General features: G+C 34.8%; 1 protein-coding gene across 2 annotated transcripts in view; it reads right to left on the reverse strand.

The window, feature by feature from the left end:
• The window catches only part of Vav3 (vav guanine nucleotide exchange factor 3), a 359,269-nt gene that overhangs the window by 242,222 nt on the left and 103,562 nt on the right, over positions 1–13,485 (reverse strand). The window lies entirely within an intron of this gene.

The raw sequence follows: 13,485 nt of genomic DNA on the forward strand, positions 1-13,485 counted from the left end.
TGTAAGCTTTCTTCCAGGACTACAAATACATATGTGTGTGTCTGTGTGTGTGTGTGTGTGTGTGTGTGTGTGTGTGTGTGTGTGTGCGCGCGCGCGCGCGCGCGCACATGCGCTTGTAAACGTGTGCACATATAATACAACTGGAATAATACTTTGCATACTGTTTTATAACAAACTTTTCATTAATATATTGTGAGGTTTTTTTATATCATTCTATTATTCTTACAAAGTATTTAAAAGGCTGAAAGTGCTTCATTGTATATAACTTTGAAAACTCATTTGTCTTCCTACTATTGAATGGTTATTTGAATTGCTACTGTTTTTTATTATAAATAATTAAATTAACATTGCACCAATCAACTGGTATCTATGTGAGAATTTATCTATTTCCTTAGATAAATCCTAAAAGTAAAGCTATTAGCCCAAAAACTCTACACAGTTTCCAAGATTTTGGATACATGATGCCAAATTCTTACCAAAAATAGTTCATCAGCAACAACTCTCAGAGATGTAAAGGAGCACACTTCACCTTAATCATCTCAGTCTTCTTCTGAAGCAATCAATTTGTTAATGTGACAAACAAAAATGAAGCTTGTGGATGTTTTTAAAATTTGCACTGATGTTTTTGCTATAATTTTGAGCAGCTTTAACTGTATGTATTGACCATTTGTATTAAGTGTACTAATAAAAACATGTTAACCAGACATTTGTATTAATATGTATATAGGTCTACTGGGTATGAACTGGTTGGCTTTGTCTTTTGAGAAACCTTTTTTGAAGTTTCCATTCATGTATAGATCTAGGAGAGTTACACTTACACTCTAGGAACTTATACTCTGGAATCTGACCACATGAGTTCAAATCCCAGCTCTACCCCTTATTATACAGATGGTCATAGTATGATACCTAACCATCATCTGATGATGGTAGAGTAGTTTGGGGTATTAAATAACCTATGCTGGGACACAGAAGATATGGGTCTTCCATTACAATTTATATTTACCCTTTATGGAAAATATAACATTGTATTTCTGTAAATATTATATATTTTGTCAGTTTTCCATATGTTTGTTTTATTTGGAGGTATTTTTTTTGAGGTTCATAAGTTTTCTGTTTGCATACAGGAAAAATCAACCAAACACAAGTTCTTGTTTCTACACTTAGAAAGGTCCTTTTCATTCCACAAATGTTTAAGAAATCATCTATTTTGCTGCTAGTTCCTTTAAGATGACATTTAAAAAAAAAAAAAGCTTTTTTTTTAATGACAACTCAGGACACAGAAAGGCCATCCAAGAGAAAAGCCAGAGAAACAATCAAACAGACCAAAAGAGCATCAAGAACAGTGAAGGTCATCCAACATCCTTTTTCCAAAATGTAATTCTTATATTGGTATAATTCTAAAATGTCATTAAACAAGAAACACTGTTTTTTAGCTTCCCAATGAGATATAACTAAAGATCATTGCATAGAAACAATGAAAACTTGATCACACATTAACATTCTATGTGTGTAACATCTACTCCTTTAACTCTAAAACCTGTGTGCTCAGATGAGGTGACGTGTAGTGATGGCTGTATTATGCCTCCACCCCAAAGTAGGACACTGCTAAGATTAAAGGTCAGTATAACAATTATTCTAAGACCATCATGGCAAACAGGAATATATGGTTACCTTATTACCATATCCCTGAAGAGCCTCATTTTGAGATCATTTCACAAATGAATTTAATAATAAACAATTCCTTGTTTTCCATGACTTTTGTAATCCTCCAATTGTTAATGGGATCTAATGTTGAAAACTTTGCTATCTCTATTTGATATATCTACGATTCATTTTTCATGCTTTTACAATCTTATTGCCTGCCACCTCTACTATACTGCAACCATTCTAACAGGGGTCTAGTTTTGCCACATCTAATGACAATTCTCTGCCATTTTCTTGTTCAGCCACTTTTGCAGTATGTAGTCACAATGATCTCCCTAACCTTCTTAAAACTCTCTTCTCCTTTCTGTAGTAAATCATGAATGTGGTGGGGATGTCTCTTCTCTCAGATGTGTATGGGTGAAAAAAGTTAACTGCTAAAAAATGATGTGAAAGGGCAACCTTAATAACCATATCAACTAAAACCCCAAATATCCATGTGTAACATCTCTAAAAGTTTATTTTCGTTTTCATAAAAATCCAACAACTGTGTTCCTGGTTAGTAGGCAACTTCCCCTGCAAGGTGATTAGGGGACTTGGGATCCATCATTTTTGTGTATTTGCTATACTCTAAGGCCTCAAGGACCCTGGATTGGGTTGATGGATGGGAAGCAACACAAAACAAAACATGGAGGACAACATGTATAAGATTTTTATGGGCCAGGCCTGGAAAAGATACACATTACTTCTACATACTTTCAAGTAGCAAGGATTTAGCCACCTAGATATAAGGGAATGCAGTCTGGTTATGTGCTGGATTTGGTGGACAGCACCCCAGTATCTTCTACATTTGGTCTCAAAGACTTCATATCACCATGGTGGTATCCATCAGTCTTACCTGACAGAAGATACAGAGGGCACCACCTAGGAAGCAGCAGGGGCAACCACTGGCATCTCCTAGCATATCAGATCATCCTGTGCACACTCATAAGCAAGCTCACAATCAACACTTATGATACCATGTGGATCAGGTAAGGAACAGGATAGGTGATAACCAATAGGTCTGCTCAAGAGTTGACAGAAGATAATGACTCCCAGAAATAAAGTGAAGATTTGAAGGAAGGTGAAAGTATTCATATCATAGAAACAACACTTGAAATATTAATGTCTACTTTACTGCATTGAACATGTCCCAACAGTACTATAGTCCTAGAAACCAGAAGCTACATTTACAATATTATGAATGCCAGGAACAATTAAAGAATATTGCAATTCTATAAATTCTTACATACCAATAATCTGATCTGAGTCAAAATAAGGCACAAATAACACTTTATTAGATAACTGAATTTTCAACTCAATCTACTGATTTACTGATCAAGACACATGAAACATGAAGTAGCATTTCCCCCCCTACCAAAGCATCCTAAAAATCAACAATATTATTCAAACATTTAATTTAAATTGCCTATCAAGTTTATCATAACTAATAGGACCTTTTTTGTTCTCCAGTTTTATTCCCTTGTTAACTGGCATCTCAAACATTGGCTGAAACTTACCTAATAAAGCAAATATGAAATTTTTATTACCTTAAAATGCTAATGATTCAAGCAATTTCCAAGTATGAAAGAAAATGCAAGGCTTTTAAAAAAATTGTATCCACTCTAAAGACACATAAAACCTTGCAATCAGTCACAAGAATGGCCACAAATTCCTCCCCCATATTCTGCTGATCAATTAACAACATGGTTTTACCTTTCTAAAACACAACTGCTGAAGTGACAGGACTACTAACTAAAATACTCAACAATCAAAACAGGATTAGTCTAGCCATAATTTAATACACTAAATAGGGAACAACTGTTAATTTCAAATTTTCCATATGAACAAATAAGGGAAACTGAAGTAAGTAAAAGGAACACCTATAATAGTATGTCAACACCTTCCCCTACATTCACAAGATTTATCTTCAAAAAACAAATCCATCAATAGATTTGCTCTTAATAGACCTTCTCAAAGATTGTGATACAGTTTCAAGGGACTGAAAACCCCAACTTGTTTTCATATTCTGATTTTGATGTGTCTTCATAAAATTTCAAAGACCTATAATATAATCCTTATTGCTTGTCAGGGTTTATTTGTATTAATAGCACCCTTTGAAGCAGAAAGTAACACTTTGATACTTACAAAATGAAATTTGTGGTTAAAAAGGATATCAGATATGGGTGTCAGGCTGCTATACCTTGGTGAGCAAGGAGAGAAAAAAAAGAAAAATATTTTCCAAAGTGCTTACTTTCAATTCCTATCTTAGAATACTTTTTACTTTACAAAATATCAATAACTGTCTAGAAAAAACTTACATCTGACTAGCTGTGGCACCACAAATCACTGTTCATAAAGAAATTAAAATTTGGCAAGTCAGATATAATAATATTAAGTAGCAGTTGCTAAAGATAATTATTTTCCAACATAGAAATACAATTTCTCAAAGTCAAGTGGATGAGTGCAGACCTTGTGTTAATTAGTTCCATAACCTACTAATAGCAAGTCCAATGCATGATAACTGGAATTTCCAAACAGTCAACACTAAATTTTAGATGACTAGCCAAGAGATAATTTAACAAATGAGAAGTCAAGCATTCAGCAAGAGACAGGTTTGAAAAACTATTACACAAACCCAGGTCTCCTGACTAATTCCAAGAATCTTTTCCACTACAGAGAGTACTGCTTCTAAGTTCCTCTTTATGTTAAAGAAAAACCTGACTCTCTGAAGCATACACTCATTTGGTTATGGTGAGAAAACAAATGCAGAAACATCGATTCCTTCATTTAGATCCAGCTCTTCTCATTTTAAAACAATTGTCTTCTAAGTAAGCCATCAGAGTCACAGCATTAGCTTCAACCACAAGACACGGCAATTTTTGTCAAATATTAGCAATTTTACATAGTTCAGGCTATACATCCAATTTTAAAGATTCAAGAATGATAACATAGCTAGTGATTATTACTGAGAAATTTGCAGTGAATGCTTTCTGTATTTTATCTGTATTTTCATTCCTCTTTAACTCTTATTTGGTTCCCCACAAAGATTAAAATATATTTAACATTCAATTGGTACAATTTGTGCAAAACAGACTGTAATGAGAGGTTGCATTGAAAAAAAAGAACAATATGTAAACAGAAGCATGAAAACACTGTCCCTCTCCCTTAAATTATGTTTAAACATATATTTTGCAAGCTAACACTTTTCTAGCACATATTCTTGGAGGTAATGGTTAAAGATCTTACATCCAGCATTGTCTGTTTGAACAGAAGGAATAAAAATAGAAAATTCAGTTTATAATAAGAATCCACTTTTTCTCCCCTAATTTGGTTTTCTGGATTAGTCAGCTAAAATCATTCCTGAAAACCTAACTTCCTTGAGATTTTATCAACCACCCTAAATTCCTATGTTCTTATAAATCAAAATTTAAAAGTTAACAAAATTTTAGAGTTTGTAGGCACCACAGATAAGCTGTTTATGAAAATAAATACTGCCTTGGTATCATTAATTCACTAGTATATTACTTTTAAATATTTTTAGCCAGAAAAAAAGTGAAATAAAATCATTTCCTGAAGTACGGAAATACATAAAAATAAATTAGTGGCATTTCTATTGTTTCACTAGTTTCATTAGAAATCCCAAGTTATAGGGGTTGAGGTTGACCAGTAGAGCTCAGTGGTAGAGCCCTCGCCTAGCACGCACGTGCAAGGCGTTGGGTTCGATCCTCAGCACCACATAAAAATAAATAAATAAAATAAAGGTATTATGCCAAGTACAGCTAAAAAATAATATCTTAAAAAAAGAAATCCTGGGGCTTGGATTGTGGCTCAGCGGTAGAGCGCTCACCTAGCACAAGTGGGACCTGGGTTCGATCCTCAGCACCACATAAAAATAAAGGCATTGTGTTGTGTCCATCTACACCTAAAAAATAAATATTTTTTAAAAATTTAAAAAAAGAAATCCTAAGTTAGACTAACTTATAGAAGAATATGAATGTTGGTTGAAATATTAAGATAGTGTCAACATATTTTCAGTGACAATAAAAGGTGTAGGGTTAAGAAAAACAAAAGATTTCAAGTGAAAGAAATTTCAGCCTGTTTTTGACTACTGTTTCACTGTCACAGACTTTCCCATGGGTTTTGTTTTCTTTGTTTTGTTTCAGCAAATCTGAGCTTTATATATATTTTTTCTTTAATGATACTAAAAGCTTTTTGTCATAAAATATTCAAAATAATGCAGAATGAAAAAGGGAAATTATTGATTGCCTCTGCCAGTTTCTTGTCTCAGAAAAAGACTTAACAATTTTACCAAGAGCCTGGGGTGGGTGGGAGGCTTCTCAAAGGGAGTGAAGGGTGCTTGTCTTGCCTTTGAGATCAGCTGGTGCCAGAGAGAATGTGGATAAAAGCTGCCTGGATGACATGGGAAGTGGTTCGTGGAAATAAAGAGAGTACAACATTATTGGCAACCCCAGGTTAGAAACAGGCTTTATTTTAACAGTATGTAATCCCAACAATGAAAATGTTACCCCGAACAAATGACAAGCATTTCATCCCTGTAATGAAGAAAATAGGCTTATAAAATTTTGTGATTGTTAAATTTGGGAAATTCTTGTCAATGCAGTAAGCCACTCTTAAGTGACTTAACCACTTTTAAAAATATAAAAATCCACCTGCTATAAGAAAATCCCCTTGTTTCCTATATCTCAGTAGCAAAGAAGCAGATAAGACTTAAAAACATGACCTTGATTTTGAGCTCACATATGATGATGCCATTGAAATAATACCAGGTATTTCTAAAAATGAATTATTCTATTGTTTTCTAATCCAGTCTCCAAAATTATTGTTTTTGAAAACTTAACCATTATATTTCTTAAAATCCAAATCTAAGTCAAATTTAAGTCTAAAACTATATAAAGATAAAAAAATTCAGTGAAACGTCTAGGTTAGCATATCCCGGAAATGTGAGTCATAGATAATAATATTTGGGTAAACTCTCCATGGAAATGGAACTCCCATGAGCAAGAACATGACATCTAATTCTCTAAATGTTTTTGAAATTACAGGGTTCTATAAGGCAAGTCTTGACAAAATGCCAACATTTTTGACAAGGTTTAAAATGACTTAGCTGATTGAGATATGTTGTTTGGATTTGTTGTTTTTTTTGTTGTTGTTGTTGTTGTTTTTGTGGATTTTATTTTATTTAGCCAGATAAATAAATATCTTGGCACTCAAGCACCTAAGACTCAAAAGGATTCTTGGGGATTTTTTTTTAAGTTGTAGATGGACATAGTACCTTTGTTTTATTTATTTATTTTTATGTAGTGCTGAGGATCGAAGCCAATGCTTCACAGGTTCGAGCCAAGCGCTCTACCACTGAGCCACAACCCCAGCCTTTGTGGGGAATTTCTTGATGAAAAGAAATACAATATGAATTGTTTTACCCAAAGGAATACATGAAAGCATACTGAATATGGATCATTCAATGCTTGATAGATAGCAGTCCTAAAACACTTATAAATGGCCTACTATCATAGGACTTATTACTGGATTCTTACAAAAATATTTACTGAGCCCCTTCTATAATGAATGCAGTTAAGACTTTAAAAAACTCCCTAACTATAGAAACCTCAAGCTTTATTCTAAACCCAAAGAGCAATAAAATGAATCCAACACATCACTACAAAATAGTCAATGCCTTTGTTAGGTTATATGAAAATTAAATTAAAAACAAAGTATGTCTAAAACTGCCAAAGAAAAAAAATGTTCTTGAATTTGAAAGACATGGAAACCAAATATAATTTCTAAACATTGACTCAATCCTTGTTGAATTCAAAGAAACCAACTACAAAAGATATCTGGGGGGAAATTATTGACATCAGAGTATAGTCTGGATATTAAATGATATTAGAAGTATTACTCATATTGTTATGTGTGATAAAAATGTTATAGTTACATAGGAAAAGAGGCTTATTTTGAGATATGAAGCTTGAAGTATGTAGAAGACAAATGTCAAGGTGCTTGCCTCACATAGACTTTTAAATGATCCATCAAAACAGCAATATATATATTCACACTAGACAAAATAAATATAGTCAAATGTTAATTGTTGAAAAGTGAATACATATGTGGTCTTTGTAGTAGTCTTTTTAGGTTTCAGTATGTTTGGTTCTTTCTATAATTCTTTCTCTTTTTTTTAAGTTCTTGGGCTTCTAATTTATATTTTTACAAATGCCACCAGACACAGAGATTAGCTCATAAAGTCACTTCTGCATTAACCTGTTGCTCTTTTTTTCCTGACTTAATGCAGCTGGGAGATAAATGTAACCCTCAGATCAGCTGGTGTGGTTACAGTGACTCTTCCTCTAAATAGCTTCTTTTTTTTCTCTCTCTCTCTCTGTAAAATTCTAAGTTTCTTAATCTATAACTTCCCTGTTGTATATGTGTTGTCATGACATCTCAAATTATTCTTAGAGGTGAACAAGTCATAATCAGAAAAGAAAAGACCAGGAGGAGTAAGGATTTCATTTCAAGAAGCCAAGCCAATGGAACATAACAGTCTTCATATATTTGAAGGACTGTCATAAAGAAGATTTAGAAATTAATTCTGTACTACTCCAGAACCAATGGCAAAAAATAGGAAGATGAATTATTATTTATCACTAGTAATAATTTTCTAAAATAATTCATTATCTCAAAATTGAATCCATACTGAGAGTTGTTCTACTTAGGAAATCATTTGGTACCATCACTAGGAATCATTTGAAAACTATAGAAAGGATTCAAACCATGAGTCCAGTAACAGTGTAGAAAGAAGAAAACCTGTTTTTGACTGTTATTTGTTTAGTTAAATGTCTATTATTTATAAAAATCTGAAAGACGCCTCCTAACCAAAATCCAAATTATAATGAAGATGTTACAATCTTTGGAAAGCCAATGCCAATTAATACCATCTCCTTTTCCTCATGATATGTTATCATAATTTTGCTAAAACACTATGAAACTTAAAAAATGGTATCTCCCTAAGAAATTACATTTATTACCTGTTGGTTAATAAATTCATTATTTTTTTGATGTTTCTTTCCTAAAACCCAAGCCTTTTCAAAAAACATCAGAAGTGGTTTCACTAAAAAATCCTCGTTAAACTCTGCAGACATCTAAAGAATAGATGCCAAGCTCAATTTAACCTGAATCTGGCCTTCTATGTAAGTTTTGATTATCTAATCCACATCTAATGCCATCAATCACCATCAAACTTGAATTAGACCAATAAAAATGGTGTCCTAGGTAATCTCATACTCTAATACAATCATTCCAGGGTGATCACCTTGTCTAAGATGAATAATGAATATACAGCTACTTTAAAGAAGCAGAAATGATTCAGTACACAATCCATAATAGTAATTGCTCCTCAAAAGCAACAAGCATCATCCTTCAAAGCCTCTACACAGAAACACAGGATAAGAGATGTCAGGTAAAGTCTATACCTGGAATCACCAAGTAGATTTCATATTAAATTAATTGTGTGCACACATACACAAACACTTTCATGAGCAATATTCTAGAAGGTCTAAAAGCCATTCACATCATTCTAACTTAATGATTTCTGACTGCTGTATACACTGGCCTGGCCTAATGTCATTAGTCCTCAGACATCATTGTGGTTCAGCAAGATGTTTCACATCCAAAGGGATTTAAAACTGGCTTTGAGACAAACCAGAGAAAGGCCCATCATCAACTAACATTTCTCCAGTGGAATCCTCCACAGACCCAGGTGCACAAGTGACTCGGAAACTAAAGTCTATGCAGAGGAAGACTCCACGTCAGACCCCACACAGCTGCAGGGACTGCCAAACACCATTTCCTGCAGTTGTCTGACACTCACACTACTCCTGGTACATACTTCCTGTGCCTGATTCTGTGCAAGTGAGAGCATTCATCCAGTTCCACTTCCACCCACTCAGCTCACTGAGCATGGGAAGAAAACACAAGCAGCCCTATATTCCTACAGATGTGCATAAGCCATTTTTTAAAAATAGAGAACAAATACAGAAAATGTCTCCATCCTTTTATGAAAAACTTGTTAATAGGAAATAAGCGCATCAGCACAATAGTCAAAAAAACTGGACACCACAAGAGCTCTGCATCCTACTGCTTGTGTAGACAAGTAAATTGGCTATTAAAATATCATACACTAGAGTTAACCAATTCTCCATGTGGATTTCTCAACTGTCACATTCAGTAACTTGCTGGAAGTAAAATTAGACTCAATGAATTCCATATGTTACTTGAGCAAACTACATCTTACTGTCAAATCACTGTGACAGGGGGTCAAGTATCTCCAAACACAGCTGAGATTGGGGCTGTGGCTCATTGGTAGAGCTCTTGCCTAGCATGTGTGAGGCCCTGGGTTCGATCCTCAGCACCACAAATAAATAAACAAAGTTAAAAATCCATTGGCAACTAAAAAATATTTTTTAAAAATAAAAAAAAAGAAATAAAGAATCCAAATGTTCTACCATGGACCAAGCTGCCACAAGATAATTAGAACAAAAGCCAAAGGGAACAAAGAAAAAACCAAAAACATCAGAAAAAGGGAAAATTTAGAATGGCCTAATATGGTAAAAATCTGTAAAAACCTAAAACAGATGAAATACCTACTGAGTTGCAGAATATATCTACAGATGGTGGCTGTACCTGCCATTTGTATTCTCTTGCATTAATTCATGAAAATACTGTGCCCATTCCTGCTCCTTTATTTCCCCCTGTAGTAAACTCTACCTCCCCTGCAGTCATCCAAGAGCCATTTTCCCCTCTTTTCTCTCCCTGACCCTCTCACTGGTCACATCAATTCCTAATCACCCCAAATTCCAAAACTCTGGGCCCTTCTTGCCCCTGCTATAATATAGTTCTACATAGTTTTCGACCACATTGCTTCAGTCTCATACCTAATCTTCCTGCAGCTGGCATTACAACCGTCCATGACAGCCTTCTCCACTGACAGAGTGCTTAGGTTAAGTGCACAGCCACTCATCTCATGTCTGTCTGCTAAAAGACACCCACTGGCCCTTTAAGGCACACCCTGCCAGGCCCAGGGCCCTTATGTTCTGGCCCAGTCTCTGCTGGACGTCAAGATCCAGCTCACCCCAATTACATCTTACAATTAAGCTACAAGGACAATCTGCAGCATTGCCCCAACCATTCCACATGGATCACCATTCTGAATAATCCTAGACTTCCTCTCTACCTGCAGGTTACCTTCTCACTTCTGCTTGGAAGCAGGGCAGAAAGTCATTAAAGTGTCCAATAACAGAGATGGTCTCAGATCCATGGTCCAATGCCTACAAGCTATCATTTATTTCTCTGAGTCTCAGTTTCTATAGCCTGAAATGGGGATGATACCAACATAATAGGACTGTTGCAAAGAAAAAGCAATATAGTTATATAGAAAATAGCTTAAGGTAATTGCCTAATAAATAATGGCAGCATCACACCCATATTTTTATGTCCAGATTCAGCATAAAATTTGAGGCATATTCCTTAATTATATTTGAAAATAATTGATCCCTTTGCTGTGCATTTCTCCAGAGCATCTTTTCTTTTTTCTAATTTTTTTATTAGTTAGTTGATCAAAACATTACAATGATCTTGACATATCATACATTTGATTCAAATGGGGTACGTAATCTTATTTTTCCACATGTACAGATTGCAGGATCACATTGGTTATACAGCCACGTTTATACATAAGGCCATACTAGTGTCTATTGTATTATGATACCCTTCCTATCCCCCTCTCCCCTCCCCTCCCTTCCCCTCCCATCACTCTTCTACTGTGACACGTTTCTCTCTCTCTCTTCCAGAGCATCTTTTCATTTGTCTGGATTTTAAGCTTATATGGGATATTATTTTCCTATTCTACCAATTTTCCTTTAATTTTGTCTATCATTACTCTTAGCATGCTATAATATCATCATTTACTTAAGTGCATACATTCTCTACTGTACGGTACATGCCTTAGAGAAAAGATTAAAATCATCTTTGGTTTAAAAGCCCCTTCAAAAGAACTTATATTATATATAAACATCCTAACTTTATAATGAAGATCAGAAAGTCATCATGGAATAGAAGGTAAAACAGTTGATCATATAGTACTTGATATAAGCATGTAAATTAAAAATCATACATATGTGCATATATTTTTAACATGAGGTTAAAGAAGTTATTATTACAATATATCTATAGGTACCTAAATCTAGTTGTACTGTAAATTTTTATCTGTCTGCATATTTACATATATATTAAGAATCCAGTAGAAAGACTTAAATTTTTAAAATCCACCAAAAATTCCATGTTCGTTCTTTGGAGGAGCAGCAAAGAGAAGTTCAATTTCAGTTGTCAAACTAGATTTCCAGTTCTGCAAATAATAGTCTCAGGAATCACACCTAAAGTGGATGCAAAATGGAACTGACATTCTTCATCAAGCTTTTCTCTCTTTATGACATGTGTAGCTTTCTGAAAGCTTAAGTATAGAAAACATCTTTTTAACTCTAAAAGTTTAGAACTTTAAGATTCTGTCAATATTATTGAAAATGTAGTAGAATCAGAATGGATTTCAGAGTTGAAGAAGCCGAGACCAAGTTCAAGAACCTGCTCAAGGAGAATTACTGGAAGAGATAAAATTAGAATCTAGTGAAAATGTGCTGCATAACATATTTAAAACTTAATTAAGAGTGCAACTGCAATAGTATTGTCCTCCTACTGGTCTTTAATATCTCAAGGAGGTTTTCTTACCATGCCTGCAATGGCTTCCTGCAGTTGCTCTCAGTAGCACTTGTCACTTGCTGTCCTTATCTTGTTGTTTATGCTTTACTTGTTTTGCTTCCTCAACTCAGATAGCACCTTGAGGGCAAGGGGCCTTGACTACCCACTCCTCCACAATGATCAAGCAGCATTTGAAATATTAATATTTTCAGAATGAAGGATGAACTACAGTGACCCTTCTTATCCACAGGGGATAGTTTCCAAGGACCCTCCAGGGAGGCCTTAAGTAGGAGATAGGACCAACCCTGTATTATTCTGAATGTATGATCATCCCTCACTTGCAGAACATGGTTTGGAGTCATTCTTTTGTGTGTAAGTGTTGGGAGGAGGTTCTGTTGTGGAAGTCTTCACTTAAGCTCAGTGTTCTCTGGTGTCATCTAGAATGTGTCTTCGGTTCATGACTTCCACCTGCAAATTCAATGCCTTCTGCATCTTCACTAAGCATTTGTCACACACAGTGGGGCTACCACTTTTACAGTTTGAGGTGCAACAGAAAAACTAGCCTGAACTTCTTTTTCCTTCTTCACAATCTCCTGAGTAGAAGATTTGTTCTTATTGTAGATCTTGGCAACCTCAGCATCTGATGTTTTTTGTTTTTTTTTTCTTTCCTCATTAACTCAAGAACTTCCACCTTAAGAAAGCACTTCAGAGCTTTTCTTTGGCATATCTGAATTATCATCATCATTATTTTTGTGCTTTAGGATCAGTACAGTAGTTCCCCTGTGGTGTTGCTTTCCACGGCTTCATTATCCTAGGTCCAAAATTACTAAATGGAAAATTCCAGAAATAAATTCATCCCAGGTTTTCAATTGTTAGCCATTCTGAGTAGCATAATAAAATCTCAGACCATATTGCTTCATCCATCATAGGATAAAAACACAATCCCATTGTCCAGCAGATCCAACTTGTACACTCCACCTGCCTACTACTCACTCAGTAGCCATCTAAGTTATCAGATCAACCATTAGCATTATACCAGTG

This window comes from Callospermophilus lateralis, chromosome 7, assembly GCF_048772815.1.
Source record: "Callospermophilus lateralis isolate mCalLat2 chromosome 7, mCalLat2.hap1, whole genome shotgun sequence".
NCBI lineage: Eukaryota > Metazoa > Chordata > Mammalia > Rodentia > Sciuridae > Callospermophilus > Callospermophilus lateralis.